We start from the raw sequence: 22,181 nt of genomic DNA, 5'->3' as shown, positions 1-22,181 counted from the left end.
GCGCAGACTGATGAATTACAGCAGCTTGCAATCGTTTTTGATAAACCATGTGAATAAACACATTGAGTTTTACTGGGTGCTAAAACCAAATCTGCCGTTCACCAGACTATGTCAAAATGTTTTCATTTAAATATTGTATAAGTGTGGGCACTGCTCTCCACTCGTATTTTTCAGACTCAGATGATGATGATGATGATGATGATGCATTAATAGTAAAGAATGAACTTTTTTTTTTTCTATTTAGGAACCCAAGGCCCAGTACAGTGCATACAGAGCTACAATGAAACGGCTTCAATTTTCTACAGAGATTTCTAATAAAATATAGATGCCCCCTTCGCTGCTGTGTGAAAACTTCTGAGGCAATGCAGCTGCAGCAGCTGTTGCCCTTGCTGTTATGGAGAACACTGGGGCTATGAGTTCTCCATATCATAGCTTGCTCCTCATCATTTTTTCAGAAGGCTGAGGCACCTGACTCACCGTCAGCACCCTGTAATCTGCAATCCCACTCTGTTGATAATAAGAATGGTGATGATGATGGTGAGGAGGAGGAGGGTTGAGGAAGAGGAGGAGATATGGGGAGATGATAATTGTTATGATAAAGGAAATATGTCATTTATTAGACACAAGTTTAGATAGGTATCACTTAGGAGAAAAAGTGGGTACTTAAAATAAACTAAATCTAAAAAAAAAAAAACTATAGAGCCCAAACAGGAACAAACAAAAAGTGCTAAACAAATCAGAACATGTTTTAGCACATTTTTCTTTGAGGACAGATCTGCACTCTTGGTGAGATTTTAATCTCAGTGTCTTCAGGAGGGAGAGTCACCTGGAATAGTTTTCTTAACGTCCTGAAGGAAGGAGTTCCTGGAGGTGCTGAACAATTGTAGCTGCTTTTCCATCATGCTGTGAAGCTCCAGCTCATCCCAATTAAATCACCTCAAATCACCTTTCAGTTCATCATGGTTTAGATCAGGCGATTATTTGTAAGGGCAAACCCCTTTTTTAACTGTTTACTACATAATTCCATATGTGTCCCTTAATTGTGTTCATGCCTTTAATAATAATCTACAATGTCAAAATAAATTAAATAAAAAAAACCATTGAATTGGTTGTATACCATGCATACCATCTTTGCACCTTTTTTTAACCTAAAAATTACACCATGTCTCTTTTACCTAAATATCTGGTGGCCTCTACATTGTACCTGTTTTTTTACACCTTGCCCCTTTACCTGAAAATCAGGTGCTCACTACAAAATTATATACCATCTACTTCTTTTTTTTAATGTAAAAATTGTCATTATGTAGTATCTTGTAGTGCTCACTACATTGTATCTAGTGCTCATTACCTTGTATCTGTTTTTTTTACACCTTGACCTTTTACAAAAGGTCTTGCAATTTTTTTATACTGGTGCTCACTACTTGTATCTGTTTTGTTTATACATCTTGCCCTAAAAATCAAGTGCTCACTACAAAATTATATACCATGTACGTTTTATGTAAAAAATGTTTGCCCCATTTTTTTTACCTAGAAATTAAACCTTGTCCACCACATAGTATCTGGTGCTTACTACTACATTGTATCTGGTGCTCACTACTTGTATCTGTATCTGAAAGTCAGGTGCTCATTACAGAATTATTTGTAGAGATTTGGACTCTGATGGGGGCAAATTTATGAAATCATGTAATAAATACCTGCCACACCTTTAATCCCCAAAAACTACAGAAGGAGAGAGAGAGAAAGAGAGAGAGAGAGAAAGAGAGAGAGAGAGAGAGAGAGAGAGAGAGAGAGAGAGACTCACATCCCACCCCACATTCAGACTCTGGTGTATGCAATCAAGATACCATAAATATTTATCCACACTTTTAAGTGCACTAACCAGTCAAGCAACGAAGCATCCCTCTTTCTCTCTCTCCTTCCTTCCCTCTCTCTATATCTCTCCCTCTTTCATTCTCTCTCTCAACCCCAACCCATCCGCGGTGCTCTCCCCCCTCTGGTCCGGGCTGTGGTATGTTCCGGAGATGCTGATATAGCGAGTATGAGGGAGCTTGTCTCCGCAACAGCGGGCTGCGCGACGCTTTGCCGTGTTTACCCGCGTCTCTCGGAGGCGATGAAGAGGGGATATCTGCTGCTGGACGCCGCGCTTCTCCCTGCTTAGCTTAGCTTAGCATAGCTTAGCTATCTTTACTTCACTTCTCCTGGCAGGTGCTGGTGTGTGTGTGAGCTGCTGCTGCTGCTGAGCGAACAGAGAAACAGAGACAGACTGAGCCCAAGTCTTCTTAGTACACTAGTAGCTCCACTGGAGGCTGCCTGACTCTGCTTCTGCCTCTGCCTGATTCTGACTGCCTCAGTCCGGCGCTGGATGGGTACATAGATAGATAGATAGATAGATAGATAGATAGATAGATAGATAGATAGATAGATAGATAGATAGATAGATAGATAGATAGATAGATAGATAGATAGATAGATAGATAGATAGATAGATAGATAGATAGATAGATAGATAGATAGATAGATAGATAGACAGGCGCACCGGCTCCTCCGCTCTGAACACGGATAACTGAGAGAGAGAGAGAGAGAGAGGGGGAAAAACTGAACAAACAAACCCAAAAATAAGGCTAAGAGGGATTTATATGGTGATTAGAAGTGTGCCGGTGCGGACCAGATGGAGTGAGACTAACCTGGAATGGCCACAAACCCGAGAAAAGGTTGGTAAAGCATTTATATGCATTTATATTAATTTAAATATATATATATATATATATATATATATATATATATATATATATATATATATATATATATATATATATATATATATATATATATATATATAGATGCTATGAGTGTATGAGTTAGGATACACACACGCGCCAGCCCGCCTGTCTGCCTGTATGAGCGCGCGCGCCAGAGAAGAGAAATAAAAGAGAGCGAGACTGGACTGGACGGAGTGAGGCGCGAGACACATGTGTGTGGCACAAACATGCATGCGTGCGCGGCTGCTGTGTGGGGCGCGCGCGCATAGGTTACATACAAACACAAACACCAAAACACAGGCAGGCACGCACGCACCAGGCACGCAGGCACGCGCGCAGTCTCGCGTTTAGCTGGGTTAGCTCGCCCAGGAAAGAAGGTCGGTCTGTGGTGAACTGGCTTTTTTCACTGAGAGGAATAGTGTGGAGAGTCTACACCTGGTTAAGACTGCTCGGTTTTTGCGTGTCAGCTATAAACCCAATTTTCTCACCTGTCTCTCAGGTTTAAGGAGAGAAAAGTAGCCAAACAAAACGAGCCCGCGAAAAACAAGCATGTTTTCCTGCTAATTTAGATCCACTTAACCCTCCTACTATCTTTCTTAGGGGTTAACTTGACCCTGTTCCGTGTTAAAAGTCTCTGAAAAAAATGGTTGACATTTTAGTTGACAGTTTTTAGTTTAGTGATTCATATTTATTGTCTTTTCTTAATTTAACAAAGACAATAAGATAATTGTTTTTTAAAGATTTCAACTTCCATATCTGTTTTATTAAGGCTGTTTTTTACTGGCATAAAACATAAGAAATCCCAATATTTTCACATATTTGTGTGGTAATAATGTTTGAGGTCACTATGACATTCAGTTTTGTAATCTTTCTCTAAATGTTCATTCACTTTAGGCCCTGACTTAACAACACAATGCTTATACTTATACTTTTATAATACGAATATTGCCAGTAAAACCTCTGATAGTTTGTCAAATAACAACAACAAAGAACCTGGCAAGTTAGCTTTGCTAAGATGTTTAAATATCTTTAATTCTATATATATATATATATATATATATATATATATATATATATATATATATATATAAATCTGGAGGTTTAAATTGCTGGGATCATATTGACCCAAAGAATAAAGTGTGTTACTAAATCTGAGGAAAGCAGGAGGGTTAAAACAAAAAAAAAAAAAACACAAAGCCAGAGCGAAAGCCAGGCTGCTGGCTGTGTCCCGGGTCCTACAATGTCTTCACTGACTCCACTGACTTTACTGTTTTCACTGTTTTAAGCTTGGGTTCGATGTGTTATTGTGTAGAGCCTGGCTGTGGCTATAGTGACACATTTCTCCTCTAAAGAAGCTGATAAGAACCTGAATTTGAGGATTTGAGAAGATTTAATTGTGTTTGTGGGCCTAATGTGGTTGGAATATGGTTTAAAGTCTTAATGTCTGTTGTTAAAACAATATTTAATGTTAAATATGTGTGGTGCAACTGTTGCAATTTTAACATTGATTTAACATGATGTTCTTAACCTTCTGTCTTATGAATTAGCATTTTACATTTCATCATTCAGCACACAATTTCTAAAAACGGTTGGATGGAGGGATGAACAAGTGGTTTTACTTCCATTTGCGGTAATTGCTTTTTAATGTGGCACCAATTTTTCACCATACCTGGGGGTATGTTCATGTTCTATTAGTTTTACTGTTTTGTTTCTGAGATCAAATGTTCACAGTCAGATTGGTAGTGGTGGGTAACATTCTTTGTACTCAGCTTTACTACAGTGATGTAAGTTTATTTGTTAACACTCTGTTCACCATAGAACTTTTCATCATGGCATACAGAAATCAACACCAAATCCAACGTTGAGCCAATGTTGATAGCCAGTTGGGCACCTTACACACAAATCATAAAGGTTAGCTAAGCCATTGGACTCGCTATGGTTCAGGAAAAAAAACACAACCAGAGGATATCTTCTTATTCATTTAACTATATAAATCACCAGCCATAGCAACAGAAGCAACAGGGCAGAAAAAAAATAAGTAAAACTTTGTTTGGCAGTAGTTTTATCCTAATATTGTTGGAGGAGCTGTCTCTACTGTCCAAGGAAGTTGTTCCATGCAGTTTCTCCACAGCTTTATTCTGGGTGTCTTTATACCCTTTATACCCCTGTAGTCCACATTTGACATGAGTCATGGTGCCAATCGGTTCATGTTAATCTGCTCCACAGAGTTCTATTCTTGTTTTAACATTCAGTGCTCCTCTGCAGGGTCTAGACAAGCTGTATATATATATATATATATATATAGCTCTGAAAAAAATAAGAGACCACTTCAGTTTCTGAATCAGTTTCTCTGATTTAACTATTTATAGGTATATGTTTGAGTAAAATGAACATTGGTGTTTTTATTACATTGTTGTATAGCATTTATTAGCAGAAAATGAGAAATGGCTGAAATAGCAAAAAAGAGGCAGAGCTTTTAGACCTTAAATAATGCTTAAAAAAACAAGTTCATATTCATAAAGTTTTAAGAGTTCAGAAATCAATATTTGGTGGAATAAACCTGGTTTTTATTTACATGTTTTTTTGATGCATCTTGGCATCATGTTCTCCTCCACCAGTCTTACACACTGCTTTTGGATAACTTTATGCTGCTTTACTCCTGGTGCAGAGGTTCAAGCAGGTCAGCTTTGATGGGTTTGATGGCTTGTGATCATCCATATTCCTCTTGATTATATTCCAGAGGTTTTCAATTTGGTTAAATCAAAGAAACGCTTAATTTTTAAGTGCTCTCTTATTTATTTATTTTTTTTTCAGAGCTGTATGTGTGTTTGAGTTAATCACTTTATAGGCCAAGCATGGCATGATATTAATGTTGGATGTGTATCTGGATGTGGTGAATATGACGGCTGCTCTGGACTAACTGATCCGAGCACGTTGCACGAGCCCCTCTTGCTCAGGGTCCTTTGGTGTCCACATGGTGCTGTATGACAAGGACGTTAACTCTTGTATCACATGCATCAGGCTGTCAGTCTGCTTCTAAGTGGTGGCCTCTAAATCAGACGCTGATTAGTCTGGCAGTCCTTTTCCTTTTTTAGTGGTGGTCACTGCACTTTAGATGGATGAGAAAAAAACACATCTTTTCTTTGTGTCACTTTTTTGCCAGTGTCTAGTTTTTTTTTTTTGTTTTGTTTTAAGAGGTAGATCTGCTCGTTTTTGCATCAGCAGCTTATAAAAACCTTGCATTTGCGTTAGGGCTGCAACTAATGATTATTTTGTTAGTCGACTAATCTAATGGGTAACACTTTACTTGGATGGTCCATTTTATGGCCTTGTTGGTGCTCAACTGACATTCAACTAACACTGAATTGAATGTCCATTAAATGTAACTTAAACATATGTTGAATGTAAATGATTCAAAATATAACCTAGCCCTACACCTAACCCTAACCTTAACCCTTAATCAACCATAAAATCTAACCCTATACCTAACCCTAACCTTAACCCTTAATCAACCATAAAATCTAACCCTACACCTAACCCTAACCTTAACCCTTAACCTAAACTCAAAATCTAACCCTAAACACAATCCTAAAATATTAAGATAAGCGTTTGGATTAGAGTTGAATGTAGGGTTAAATTCAATAGAGAATCATTTACTTTCACCTTTTAGTTCATTTGCATTTAATAGACATGTAGTTGAATGTTAGTTGAAAGTCAGTTAAGCATCAAAGAGGCCCTCAAATGGACCATCCAAGTAAAGTGTTACCATCTAATGTTTATTTTTCCAATTAGTCGATTAGTCAACGATTATTTATACCATGTCCTCTATCACTAAAAATAATGGAAACAGCTGTACATGAGATTTAAAAGGTATTTAAATGTCTAGATGTTGTTTAAACATGGAAATTACTGATTATTTAGTGATTTAGTGATTTAGTGATTATTTAGAAGATACAAAATCTATACAAAGTGTGAGAGTAAGCAGCCGTAGATATGAGGTAGTGCAGTAATACAGAATAAATTAAGTATAAAAGATAGCAGGTATCAGCAGATACGACAAATACTAAACATATTACAATTACAAGTATTGTAATTAAGTTATGTGAGAAGTGTCCAGGAGTGTGAATGTACAGGATGTGCAGTAAAGTGTTGAGTGAGCTGTTTACCCATCTCCCATTGCGCTTCTGTCCCCAGTAGGGGTGGGCAATATTATATCGTATACAATATATCGTGACACAAAAATATCGTGATATTGAAAAAAAATCTGTACCGTGATAATAGACAATAGAGATGTTCTGTCTTAAAAGTAGTCTTATTATTATTTACTGTGAAGCTTTAGGTGTATTTATTGTATAATTGTTTTAGTTTGCAGTTTATATGCATGCACTAAATATGCTGCAATATTATTTGCTGCATTATATTATTTTATGCTATATTATTTACTTTGCCATGTTATGATTATGCTGTTATACTCTTATACTATATTCCTGAAATTAATTCATTATTTTTCTGTTGTCCTATAGTTCTCGCCAAGTGTATCGTTATCGCAAAAATGTAAATGGCATGGCAAAGTAAATAATATAGCATAAAATAATATAATGCAGCAAATAATATTGCAGCATATTTAGTGCATGCATATAAACTGCAAACTAAAACAATTATACAATAAATACACTTAAAGCTTCACAGTAAATAATAATAAGACTACTTTTAAGACAGAACATCTCTATTGTCTATTATCACGGTACGGATTTTTTTTCACTGAAATATCGTGATATTATTTTAGAGCCATATCGCCCACCCCTAGTCCCCAGCACTTTGTGTAATGCAGTACTGTTACGAATTAACGATTAGTCGACGATGAAATTTGTAGTCAACAAATTTAAATAATCGACATTGTCGATTATATCGACTAATCGTTGCAGCCCTAATTTGCTGCAACGATTAACTGTGGTATGTTTACTCGTGTTTCGTGACTTTTTTCTTAGAGTAGGTCACCAGACGAGTTTTTTTTTTCTTCTTCTTTCCTTGGTGGCGAATGTTGCACTGTAACCTACATTTTTATTTTAAAGAGATTGACCACATATATCAGCAGAGGGTCAGCGACAGTGTTTTCCTTTCAGGTGCTTTTGTTTCGCGGGGAATGAAGCGGTGGTGTAGCTGTGCGTCGGTTGTCTCCAGTCGCCTGAATTAATTGTGCTGATAAAAACCAAGGCAATCTGTTGCTGCTATTCGTGATTAATAGATGAGCATCTGTGCTTGTGTACTGTATACCACCTACTCATACATTCACAGACTGAGTTCTCCCATTGTTCCATGGAGGAGCAGCCTGTAAAAAAGAAGACGGCATATGCGAGCAAGCTTCAATCCACAGGCAGAAGGAATCGGAGGGCCTTTTATTGCCATAATATCAGGCTTAATGAAAATACCCTTGTGAGGACAGTGCCAGTAGTACTGTGAGCATCACTTAAAAATTAGAAAATGCACAGTTAGACCTGTCACAATAATTTCATTATCAATTTATCGTACGATATAATGTCATAACCTCAAATATTTTACTTATCGAAAAAAAGGCCCGTAGATTAAATTAGTAAATTAGTCTGTATGTCAACTATGTATAAAACACTGTTTTTTTTTTGTTCTTTTTTGTTTATATAAGTTATAGGCCTGTCACCATGATAAAATGTTATAGACTTTTATATGTGCTATATTTTATACAGATTTGTACACAGTAATTAGGTCTCATTATGTTTTTTTTTTTTTTAACTTAGCGAGAAGAGAACTATAACATAACATAAATGCCCAAATTGTGGACTTAAAAAATCAGCAAAGGATATATATATTTTTAAATGTTTTAAAGAATGAAATTGAATGAATTTTAATCTTTAAAACTATGCAATTGTATTATGCTATTATGCTAATAAATGATTAAATCAGTCTCATAAAATGATATGAAATGTCTTAAAATGACAATAATATCGTTTATCACAATAATTGTCACGTCCTGGCCTTGTCTCATGTCTCTGTGTGTTTTCCCCACGTGACCTGTGCTCCTCTGTGTCTCCTGTCTCAGTAGTTTTCCACCACGTGTCTCATTTGTAGCTCCGCCCCTTCCCCAGGTGTTTCCAATTCTAATGTGTTTCCTGTTTGTTTAAATAGATCCCCTGTGCCACTTGTCCCTCGTCGGTCTTTGCACCTTACTCTGTTGTTTTGTCGTTCCTCGTTACTCTTGATCATTCTCCTCGTTCCCTCGTTTATATATTTAGCTATATATATTTCCTTGTTTATTTCCTAGTTTATTTCTTGTATATATTTCCCTGCCCTGTTTAGTTTGTTTATTATTAATATTCCTAGTTGGTTTAGTTTATGTTCTTTAGTTTCTCTCGTTTGTTTTGGTTTTGGGTTATTAGTTTATCTATTTTCAGTTATTATTATGGTTTATTCCCCAGTTCCTTGTTTATATATCTCCCTGTTTTATGTTTACGTGTTTACTTGTTTCTCGTTTCTTTGTTTATTTATATATATATATATATATATTTATTAAATGATTCGTTTCGCCCTTACCTGCACTTGCGTCCGCTTTCCTCGTCTCCCTGCCTGGGTCATTCCATGACAATAATTTTTTTTTGATGATATATCGTCCACACAAAAACAGTTAGCGCAACAGGCCTCTGTCTCTGGGTATTGAGTGCTGATTATGACACATACGTGTAAAGCTAAAACATCCTGTATGTGACAGGATGTGACTTTTGCGTGCATGTCAAAACGTAGCATAGAGCTACAGTCTGTAAGCAGCCAGCAGTATTTGGCACTTTTTATCTTCATATAATTACTGTATGCAGCATCCTTGATTGCAGGATGCGATTCGCTTAAATAACCACTGCGTCAGTGTTTGTTGCCAAACATGACTAACCCGGGTTACTGGTGCTCGTAAAAACAGCTCTTACAGATGTTGCCAAGAGAGGAGAGGAATTTTTTTGTGGAGGTGTGCGTGGAGTAGCGCGTTGAGATTCCGAGGCTGCGCTCGGCGCTAAGCAGACTCTTGGCTGTCAGCTCCTCTCCTGCAGAGAGGAGATGTAGCGCCTCGTGCGCGGCGTACAGTGCCAGCCTCCGGGCACCGCAGCCGCCTTGAGTGAATGGCTGACACTTCCCTGGCCTTTATCCAATTGTAGGGTGTCTAAAGTGGGGCATTGGACAGCACTGTTGGAACAGGAAGAGAAGTCTGTGCCTGAGAGGTCTGGCTACGCAGGCCTTCCTGGATTTCTTTAGTGAATTTCCTGATTTTTTTTTTTTTTACCTTTCAAACGTTTTGGTTAAAAGCAATGAATAATGGCTTTAACTCTGATCTCATTTATTTTGAGAACTGGCAGCAAATTGTGGTCCAGCAGCCGAGCAAAGTCATTATCAGTGCTAGCTTTGCTGTGTTCTGATACTCACTGTATTCACTACCACTCACAGATAGGGCTGCAACTAATGATTATTTTGGTAGTCCACTAATCTGATGATTATTTTCTCAATTAGTCGATTAGTCAACGATTATTTCTGCCATGTCCTCCATCTCTAAACACGATAGAAACAGCTGAACATGAGATTTAAAAGGCATTTAAATGTCTGGATGTTTAATATTTAGTGACTAAAGATGTAAATCTGTGAGACATTTAACCTTTATCTCCTATTGAGGTTCTGTCTCCAAAACTTTGTGTAATGTGCTACTATTACTATTATTACATTAACGATTAGTCGACAGTGATATTTGTAGTCGACAAATTTAAATAGTCGACATTGTTGATTATATCGACTAATCGTTGCAGCCCTACTCACTGAGTGATATACTCTTGAGAGGGGTATTCAGTTAGTGGTGTTAGGTTAAGGTCTTTACTTTGCTTACCCAAAGAGGCATGTATGTTTTACACATTCTACAAAAGATGAGTTTCCGAGAGATACGGTAAAAAACGTTAAACACTCAGATCGGATACTAAGATCAAAGTTTCTCCCACAAAAGATGTTGAAAAAGGATCATTTGTGGTGGAACATTGTGTGGAACTGTACGATCTCCATTAGGAATACAGCACTGGTTCGCCTGCAACGGTTCTCCAGTGCCACGCTGCTTCTCTCTTGGCCACCCAGCTGAGCGCAAGCAGGGCATGCGGTTTGTAATCGGATGCAGAGCCTCCCAGGGTAGCAGTAGCACAGCTGCCCGCTAGCCAGTGTGGAGTTCCCTTCACCACAGGGCTCTGTACAATCCAATGCCCCAGGTCGATATGGAGACATTTCGCTGCAGGAACTGGCCATGTGTGGAGGTTCTGGCCTGGACCGGCTTTGGCCATTAAAAGTCTCACGGCACTCAAGTTGTTGTGGTATATTGACATGCATTTCCACCCTCGCTGCAAAAGTAACCTGTTCCAACAGGCGGTCTGCCTCAGTCAAATGCCACTGAGAATAGCGATTCACGAGGATAAGGACTATCAGCCCTGGAAATAAACTCGTTTCTAGCAAGCCTCAGACTCGGAGGAGGACGCAGTCCAAAAAGGACAGTCGGCATTTCAAGCAGAAGCCCCAGTCTTCTTTCTCTTTCTCTCGTTTTCTTTTTCTGTCTATTCTTTCTATTTCTTTCTTTCTCTATCTTACAAGAAGATACCATTGTTTCACACTGTTTGTGCTGATTTTGTGATTGATATATGCTCGCTTACAGCTTTTTGATTGGATGCATGGCTCCATGTACAAGCATATCAAAAGATCGGGAATGGGAATGAATGGCATGCAGTGATGCAAATACAGCTCTGGAAAATGCAAAGAAAACAAGTTAATATTTACTTGCCAAGTTTAAAGGGTTCAGAAATCAATATTTGGTGCAATAACCCTGTTTTTTAATCACAGTTTTCATGCATCTTGGCATCATGTTCTCCTCCACCAGTCTTACACACTGCTTTTGGATAACTTTATGCCTTTATGTCTTTCTCTTGATTATATTCCAGAGGTTTTCCAGAGGTTGATTTGGTAAAATCAAAGAAACTCATAATTTTCATGTGGTCTCTTTTTTTTCCAATGCTGTATGCTTGTGACAACCAATCACCAGCATGGGGTGTCACAGCATCTACTAGACATCTGCCTGAGACACCACAGCAACCATCTATGATACCATAACAGTTGCTTTGCAACTACTTTTGGTACAATACAGTACCAAACACCAACAACACTATAGCAACAGTTGGAAATATACTGTAGTAAAATACTTGCAATATATAGCACCACCTAGCCAGCACTTCATATCATCATATCAACCACTTAGCAATGCCAAATGAACCACCTTTATTACTACAACAACTAGTGGAAACCACTTCAGCTACACAACCATTCTAAAAGCTAGTTGGTTACTGTTGGTTGCTATACCCAACTACTTGGTCTACTTTGAATGTAAATACCAAGTTTTTCATATAAAAAGTAATTAAATTTACCTTTGACATGCATGCAAATTGTACAAAGCAGATGATAAATAGGGGCTTAAGCATATAATATAAGACTGCCTACATAAAACTGTCAAATGTTTGGCATTTTAATAGCACTAAAGGTCAGAAGCGAAGCAAATAATGATCAATGTCGATTAAATATGAAAAGCAGTTTTATTAAATGCATGATTCACCAATCATCAGTACCAATCGAGGGTGTGGTTGGATGCAATATTAACCTTTCCAGGTAGTTTGGTAATGCATGCAGTGTCAATATTTTGATTAAATATATTTTTTTGCCTTTTGGAATCAGCTACATTTGATTTGATACAGTGTCAAACTAACTCACAGTGCACCAGCTGTGAGAGATGCACTGTGAAGTCCCAAGTGTCTTTATCAGTGTTAGCTTTGCTGTATTCTGGTATTCACTGTATTCACTGTCACTTACTGGGTGTTATACTCTTGAGAGGGGTATTCAGTTAGTGGTGTTAAATCAGTGGTCTTTACTGTGCTAACCCTAAGAGGCATGTACGTTTTACACATTCTATAAAAGATTTTGAGTCAGATACAGAAAACCATTGAACACTGATAGTGTTTATTTCTACACTGGCTAGAAATAGAGTTTGCTTCATTTTCCCATCTATTTGTTGAACTAAAAAAACTGCAGGCCTACAGCACTGTGACCTTGCGTAATACTGCAGCAGCTCACGAAATATGGATCAGACCAGACATTACAAGAAGCTAAAGATGCTCTAATAAAATGTATTTACATTAAAAAACAAATGTTTTTCAGGGGGTTTTCAGTAAAAGCATTGGTTCAGCATGGAATCATCACAACTCAAAGCATCATTTGGATTCTTAGAAGACTGAAGTTTGGATTGGTGTAAAACATTAGTGAAATATGAAGGACACTTTTTGTTCAGCACTATATAAAACCTGCTTTGCTTAGCGTTTGGATTTCTACTAATTATGTCTTTGGCTTTAATGTAATTATGTTATCTCATATGTGCATATGGTTAGCTTGACATGCTTCTTAATTAGCTAACTTATCCTTGCTGTACTTATGTGCTAACATACAGTATGCATGGGGCTCAATCGGTAATTGATTTTATATACTCTATACTGTTTTAAACTAGAGACACACATACATTTTCTCTTCCTGTGTCTACAATAAAAGTAATGGGAAAAGTTTTACTTAAATCCAAAACTGAGCTACAAAATTGCTGTTTACTTACATATTTCTTATATTCTGTGTCTAATTACAGCACAATTAATGATTGGCCTTTGCTAATGTAAAGTAGAGCTTTAGCAAAGAGTCACCAAGCAACCAAGCCACACTACTTGACTGCTATAACCGCTAATGTCATAGGTTAATACACAGTTTATTATTATAGATACTGGTGACAGTGAAATAATTGAACAAAAAATAATGAGTGGACAAACATAGCAAGTGCACATGCTTCTAGATAAATCTACTGCATGATACAATAAAGTAAAGCAATTAACACACTACCAAGCTCTGTGGCATGTAAAAGAAATATATATATAAAAATACAAAGTTGGCACATTTGACCTAAAATTTGGATCAAGGAGACAAGAGAAAAAGATCAGTGATGAACGATGAAAGCGTATTCATCACAGGGGCATGGATTGCAGAAGCTGTGTAATTTAGAACTATGTATTTTAGCCGAATCAGTGAATGCGTGGGAAAAAGAACTGTGGGAAATATATTATTAAATCGGCTTGAAAAGTGTGGTTGAAAGTACATATTCAGTTACTGTGGTGCTCTCATATTAGTGCACTGTTTAAGTGAATCAGAAGTGCAACTCTTCTTTAGGTTACTATTTTTCACTGCAGGGCGATATGAGAAAAATTATATAGCAAGATATGGAGTTTTTTAATCATGATAACGATATATATCATGATATGTTTTCAGTTATTCTTCGATAAATATGACAAAATAATATCATTGCTTACTTTTTTCCAACTTTGTTTCAAAGTGACATTAAACGCAACTTTCACAAATGAGAATTACTACCTTATATATATATATATATATATCAAATAAAAAAAACAGATGAGGTAGATGGAGTAGCTAATTTTTTCAAAAGAACAATGCGTCTCCATTGTTCAGCTTTCATGAGTTTAATAACGTAAAGCAGCGTCACGTCGCAAAACCACATTATGAAGCTTTTTTTGTGAAGATTACTTTATTCTCACTTATATAAACCAAGTTTATGCAAAGTGACCATGCCAATACTTTTCATCGTAGCCTACTTCATATATTTGCATGAATAATTGATGAAATTACTGTAGAAACGATAGGAACGATAGAAGGTAAGTAGCATGATAGACACTTTTGTATCGTCCCCACGATATTTATCGTCATATCGCACAGCACTAATGCAGGGAATGCTTTTCATTTGCTCTGTTGCTAAGAGTTAGCATGTTAGCATGCTAATTTGCAAAACGTTCCATACCAAATACATGCAGATTTCGTACGGTCAGGAAAAACCTGGAAATGTCAGGGAAAAAGTCTGAGATTAAACGCCACTGATGTAATGATAATAGAACAGCACAACAAAGCAATTACACCCTTGTAAAGACAACACAATTATAATTATTCATAAAACAGCTCTGGAAAAAATAAGAGACCAATTAAAAATTATGAGTTTTTTTTATTTTACCAAATTGAAAACCTCTGGAATATAATCAAGAGGAAGATGGATGATCACAAACCATCAAACCACCAAACTGAACTGCTTGAATTTTTGCACCAGGAGTAAAGCAGCATAAAGCTATCCAAAAGCAGTGTGTAAGACTGGTGGAGGAGAACATGCCATGTTGCACGAAATCTGTGATTAAAAACCAAATATTGATTTCTAAACTCTTAAAACTTTTAAAAAGGGTCAAAATGCTCCAAATCTTTTTTGTTATTTCTCATTTTCTGCAAATAAATATTGGAATTTGGGAGAAATGTTGTCTGTAGTTTATAGAGTAAAACAATATGTTCTCAAATGTTACTCACATAGCAAAATCTGAGAAACTGATTCAGAATCTGAAGTGGTTTCTTTTTATCTATTTCTTTCCAGAGCTGTATGTATGTGAACAAACATACTAATAAACACAATATATAGATATCAAGTGCATTTAATGATAATTTAATGTAATTATTATGAATAACCTAGCCTATCCTCATCTAAAGATGTGTAAAGCTAGCTTTCACCAGTTCTAAAGCTTAAGTTAGTAATAAGAGACTTGTTTATATTGTTATACCATATTAGGAGGGTTTGGGTTAGTTATTATTGACATTTATTGACATTGTTAAATTTAATGCAACCATTAAATTTAACAATGTCAATAAATGTCAATAATAATTAACCCAAAACGTATGTATCTAATACTACAATAGAGTCAGCTGTGCTTTCAATAGCTCCAGTTCCATTATTGCAAATTAACTGCTGAACTACAGTGGAGCTTATAGCTAGTTATTATATATATATATATATATATATGTATATATTACTATTCTCTGGGATGGGGTGGGCTTTGATTCATGGTAGCATATGCGTGTCCCCCCGGAGTCAGACTCACTCCTACGCCCTTGCTGGCCTGAAAGCTTGACCCCTGCAGTGTGTGGGTGGTGGGAGGCTCTGTTGGCTCTGTGGCTGCTGGGTGGGTCATTTATTGGCACGGTTTGATCCCCTCAGAGAGAAGGGTCACTACAAATCAATGTAAAATTATTGTGATTAATAACCTTTACCCTGTGATTAAACAATTATTGTCCTGATGGGAGTGGTCTCTTTCAGGAGGATCGACTTGAATGGCTTGATGACTTTGAAGATCATGTGCTGTGACCTCTGCAGTTACGAAAAAGAGATTCTGGACAGGAATGGAATATAAAGCCATATAAAATAAATAAAAAAAAATAAGCACAATGTTTTAGGGCATTTTTGTGCGAACAATATTCTTGAAGAAATGGTAAAAAAGATTTGATTTTAAGAAAATTGTACGTGACCTAAAAAAATTATATTTTTTGTATATTTTGTAAGCAACAGTAACAGTTACCAAGACCAACATTAGCAATAATGAAATGTTTCAAATAATGAAGCACAGAATATCTAGTCTGTGCATTTAAACTGCATAAATACACAATTATACAGAAATATCCTCAAAGCTTTACAGTAAATAGCAAGACATATACGAAGTTCACTGCCTTAGAGACAGAGTAAAAAAAATGCTGTGAAATATCGTACAGCAATTTTACAAAATTGTCTTGCGATATACATTGAGTATCGCAATATCACAGCACCGTGATATCATTGATTATTTATTTATTTTTCAGTTTTATCCCATTATTTTTCCAGTTTACAAGGCCAATTACCCCACCCGCCTCCTCCGACACATGTGAAGACAGACTCCGCCTCTTTTTGAACTGCTGCTGATGCTGTTGCATTGTCGATTAGCATCACAGCGCTAACGCACGGACGAAAGCGCAGCGACTCGGTTCGGATACATCAGCTCACAGACGCAGCCTTGTTCTGATCGGCATCACCCTATGAGTAATGTGTGAAGAGAGAGCGACATCTACTGTACCCACTCAGAGAGAGAGCAAGTCCAGTTGTGCTCTCTCAGGGCCACGGCAGCTGATGGCAAGCTGCATGAATGGGATTCAAACTAACCAGTTGCAGTTATTATGGGCAAAGTATTATTCAGCAATATCACCCTCAGCACCCGTATTTCTGTCTTTATGTATATATATATATATATATATATATATCATTGAATTGATGGAGGGAGCATTTCTGAAACAAATAAATAAATAAAAATCTTTGCCAAGACGGCTTTGAAAGCAGTCCAATATACTTAGCGAGCCCCCATGGGGGAAGCTGATTGGTTGCACCTGCTTCTGACTCTGGATCTAAGGAAAAGACCCTTGTTGTTTCCTGGCCGGATGAAGGCCAAAGGGGCAGGACGATCCGGACATCAGAATTATTATTAAGGATGCAGTAATGTGGCGTTATTGAGCCGAAGCAGCAGCAACCTCATCCACTCTGCTTCTGATGGAGGAGGGAGGTGCTGCCTGCTGACCCGCTGCTTGCTCAAAGTAATTGCCAACCCTCAGCTGAAAATTACTGTATAATTGCTATTGTAATGACCATTGTGCTGTTTGAAACAGGGGTTTTTAAATGTGTTGAGTTTCCATCACTAAAAAGGATGCCACCTAGGGCTCCAGCCTGGCTGTCATTATTGTTGGCTTTAAATGAAGCCATTAACTTCGGGGGGCCATGGCTGCTGATTCATGCTTTTGTTTTTCATCTTTAGAAAGCAGTTTTTATATGTATTTTTTTTTTTACTTTATTTAATTTTTGTATTGTTGCTTTGCAGCCATTTTTTTATTTTATCGGATTTGACCCATGCTGTAGTTTTCGCCTGTTTTTTCGATACCTGCTTTTCTATACACTCACCGGCCACTTTATTAGGTACACCTTGCTAGTACTGCCTAGATTTATCAGCACCATATCCATGATGCGAATCTCCCGTTCCACCACATCCCAAAGCTGCCCAAAGCTGGCTGTGGGGGCCATTCCAGTACAGTGAACTCGAATTGATGCATTCAAGAATTCATCTCAGTTTGAGATGATTCTCAAGCGCTTTATGTAGCTGCACCAATAAGAGCAGAGTGTGAAGGTTTAATTAGCAGGGTAAGAGTTTTGCACAGTTTTGCTCAAAATATCGCAATGCACACAACATTATGGGGGACATACCAGAGTTCAAAAGAGGACAAATTGTTGGTGCACGTCTTGCTGGAGCATCTGTGACCAAGACAGCAAGTCTTTGTGATGCATCAAGAGCCACGGTATCCAGGGTAATGTCAGCATACCACCAAGAAGGACCAACCACATCCAACAGGATTAACTGTGGACGCTGTAAGAGGAAGCTGTCTGAAAGGGATGTTCGGGTGCTAACCCAGATTGTATCCAAAAAAAAAACATAAAACCACGGCTGATCAAATCACGGCAGAATTCAATGTGCACCTCAACTCTCCTGTTTCCACCAGAACTGTCCGTCACCACGATAAATTATTGTGGTCTAAAACCAGGTGTTTCAGTTTCATTGTCCAACCCCTTTTTATATATATATACCGAGCATATATGACCCTGGCTGTAACAGCGCAGTGGTGCCCAGAACATTTGATTAATGTCAGTAACTTCCGTCGTCTGCTGGATATGGCCTTTCTGCTGATGAATTATTGAACAAGCTAAGTTAGGGGAAAATGCTGAGCGATCCCGTGTACCCCTGGCATTTTTTCTCCTCCGCCCACTTTTTTTGTGCGTTCCCACCAAGCAATAAGATCGCTTTTTTTATACCCTGTTCTGCATTATTTATGATTTCTCATTTTATGAACTATACCCTGTGGCACAGCTTGCTCTCTAGCGCTATTGATTTGTACTTTACTCTAGAACTGGGCTTAAAATAATGCAGTGCACTGTATGAAATTTGTGTGTCCTGCCCGGGTTGATGGGAGCAGAGCGGAGAGCGCCAAATGATGCTTGTTGGAGTGGTGATGCGATGCCCACGGCCATTTTGGGATGGGATTACTCGCTCCGCGCCTGTGCGGCGAGCGTGAGACGGGAGCCTTATCATTCCTATATGTCAACCGAATGGGAGGCTCGGTGCCTTCCCTTCATTCCACCAGAATAGCCAGGCAGGCGTAGCACATGTCACTTGTTACCCACAGTTCATCTGCAGTCGCCCACCCCCCCTCAGGGCCCGACTGACTGCTGCGCCTCCTGTCTACGCAGCTGCCAAGTTTAAACACTTCCCCCTGTGGACTAGCCTCCTTCAAATTACTGTCTTATGAACATGAGGAGGGAAAAAAAAAAAGCACACAATTACTCAGTCGCCTCCCCGAGCTCCGGCTGCGCAGCCATAGGTGACTCCCCGGCACTCCAATGAGCCCTCCGTTCCTCCCCCCCTCTCTACTTAAAGCACTCATTTGCAATAAGACAGGCAGACAGAAAGACAGTACTCTAAAAGCAGACGGCTCGTTTTCTTCTTCTTCTCCGTGTTTCCGGGGCGTTTGAGTAGCTAGCTGTTGTCATGGTGCAGGGCCGCTATTAGAGCGGCGTAATCTATTCATTTTTGTGCCGGGAGCGGAAATCATAGATGATCCTAAGTCAGATGGATTGGTCCAAAATTGGTATGAGAAGGAGGGGAAAAAAAATCCAATTTATTTTCTTCCATCAGTGCATTAAGAAAGAGTAATCAAGCGTTGACACATGAGTTTAGCCCTGCATTTTGACAGGATTGGCCTGGATATGACAGAATATCCCTCAGAGGAAGGCTGAGCTACAAGTCCAGCTTGAACAGCAGGGATTTATTTATGTTACACCTCACCGACTGCGTCGTACACTGTGTGCTATTAAACGACTTTTCATTCTTCATTCATCATTTATCACGATACTCTCTTCATAACACTGACTAAGCCAAGCCAATTCAATGCAATGCAATGCAATACAATACTGTTCAGACTAGGGCTGCAACGATTAGTCGATATAATCGACAATGTTGATTATTTAAATTTGAAGACTACAAATGTAATTGTCGACTAATCGTTAATTTGTAACAGTACCGCATTACACAAATTATGGGTGATGGGTAAACAGCTCACTCACACACAGTTTACTCTCAACTTCAAGTCTGTGTTTCCAAAAGTGCCCAAACACAACAGATTACATATTTAATCACTAAATATCAGTACTTTCCACGTTTAAACAACATTCAGATATTTAAATGCCTTTTAAATCTCATGTTCTGCTATTTTTTTATTGTTTTTAGAGATGAAAGACAAGGCAGAAATAATCGGTGACTAATCGACTAATCGAAAAAAAAAAAAAAAAAAAAAAAAATCATAATCGTCAGATTAGATTAGTCGACTACCAAAATAATCATTAGTTGCAGCCCTAGTTCAGACCAGGGCTGTGTATTAGCTAGAGCTTGGTGATATGATATGTATCTCAGCATTAAAAAAAAAAACACATAAGAAGAGTTTGAGAGACTTTTAATCTACAGTAATCAGCTAATCTACTGTTAAATATATAAGGGTGGGTGATAGTATAGTATAAATAGTATCACGATATTTCATGGTATTTTTGCGATAACGACACCACAGGTCGGGCGCCCCCTGCTGTTAGGTTTCAGAAAGCTGTGTAACTCCACCCATCCCCATAGGTTTCAATGGCAAAACAGAACAACTTTCAATCACATTTTTTTCTAATATACTGTAATTCTACCTCCATTATTTAAATGCAGCAGCTAGTGTAACCTCTGATTATATTGTCAAATTTTTATATCCCCACAGAATTCATTTTTTAAAACGTTATTCAGCTCTATTCAAAAAAGGTGTGGTTATTGTAAAAGAGCTGGTTAAGGGCGGGACCAATAACAGACCGTCAGCTCCGCTCCGCCCCGCTCTGCAGTCTGTGACCGCGAGACAGCCCTCAGGGGCGGGGTTATTTAAATGAGTAGGCTGTCTCTCCACAGTCTTTCTCCCTCCTCTGGTCTCTACTGCGCAGAATCGGGTGTCAGAATCGCCAAAATGGCGGAAGATTTTGGCTTCATTTTCATTGAATGAATGGGAACGGCGACACGGTGTCCATCTTTTTTTACAGTCTCTGCTCCAAATAAATAAAAAAAAAAAACCTGGGCAGAACAAATACCCACATGTAAACGGGGTCATAACGGCTGCAGCAGAAGAGAGAACTACTAAACGCTCCAAATGGAGCCGTAATGGAAGAATAAATAAAGGCAGAGGAGGAAAAAACACTATTAGACTCTGCAATATTGGAGGATCCAGCCTGGAATCCCTCTTAGGTGTGAAATTAGCGCTGCCTTGTCATTTCGGGTTAGGGGCTCTCCAATGCAGAGAATACAATAAACAGTTACTAATCTCGTAGACGCAGTAGTGAATCTCCTGGATGAACTGCTGGCACTGCAGAGCTGCATCTGCTGGGACCTGTAGCTCCGAATGAAATCAGGTATTAATCAAGTCAACGGAAAACTTTGGAGAAAAGAAATCAATTTCTGTTTCTTTCCAAACGCATCGGGACATAAATTGGCCGTGGCATTAAAGCGCACCGCTCGGCAATACTTGTCAAAATAATTAACGGCAGATTCCTTGTAGTCGCCGCGGCTTCTTTTCCCGCTCGTTTTGATAATCTGAGAGGACGAACGGTTCGCGGCTTGGAGAGTTGGCGTGACACTCGAGCTGTTCAGGCAGTGTAGGCGTAGACGTGCTGCTGTGTTCTGCTGCCAAAAGAACATCCAATAATCAGCGTTTCTATGTGTGCAGATGTGTAGTATCGATGCATGAGGAGGTACTGCGCATGTTGCAGCTGCACTATATGGCCAACGTTTGTGGATATGTGGAGATTTGTCCCTTTTCTGTTTTGTATTGTGTCTTTTTTTGTTCTTTTGAAGGCTTTACACTAGATTGTAGAGCACTTGCTGAGAGGATTTTACTGCATTCGGCCTCAAGAACATACTTAGATACGATTCCAGTACAGACACTGCTCTTGGTGTGCGTGATCACATGTTGACAGAGTTGAGTAATATGATAAAAAAATATCATATATATTTATAGGCCTTTTTTTTGATGCACAGTATTTATCTTTTTTTTTTTTTTTAAACATAGACAGAAATACATCAGCAGTGGCAGATTCTACCATGCTACTATTCACATATTCTCGCTTATACATATATAGTTTTTTTAATAATCCATTTTACCAGGAGGATTATTTACGCTATCTGTAATGAAATATACAGTTCAGTAAAAAAAAATCCTTTAGTTTTCCCAAAAATCGTCAGAGCACCTTTTAATTCATGGAGCCTTATGTAGGAATTCTACCAGTCAGGTATTAAAGAACAGTAAATCCACTCCACTGAAGTACAGAGTTATACAGGAGTTTCAGTT

At 38.2% G+C, this 22,181-nt stretch overlaps 1 protein-coding gene across 1 annotated transcript in view; it reads left to right on the top strand.

Annotated features, from left to right (window-relative positions):
* Nucleotides 1-2,013: 2,013 nt before the first annotated feature.
* LOC103038474 (teneurin-1) overlaps nucleotides 2,014-22,181 on the top strand; it is a 382,057-nt gene continuing 361,889 nt past the window's right edge. The window contains exons 1-2 of the mRNA XM_049484363.1: nucleotides 2,014-2,366; nucleotides 2,475-2,711. The gene's annotated coding sequence lies outside the window, so the exon portion shown is untranslated. The remainder of the gene's footprint in view (nucleotides 2,367-2,474; nucleotides 2,712-22,181) is intronic.

Source organism: Astyanax mexicanus, chromosome 10 (assembly GCF_023375975.1).
Source record: "Astyanax mexicanus isolate ESR-SI-001 chromosome 10, AstMex3_surface, whole genome shotgun sequence".
NCBI lineage: Eukaryota > Metazoa > Chordata > Actinopteri > Characiformes > Acestrorhamphidae > Astyanax > Astyanax mexicanus.
This window is presented reverse-complemented; position numbering and strand designations above follow the sequence as displayed.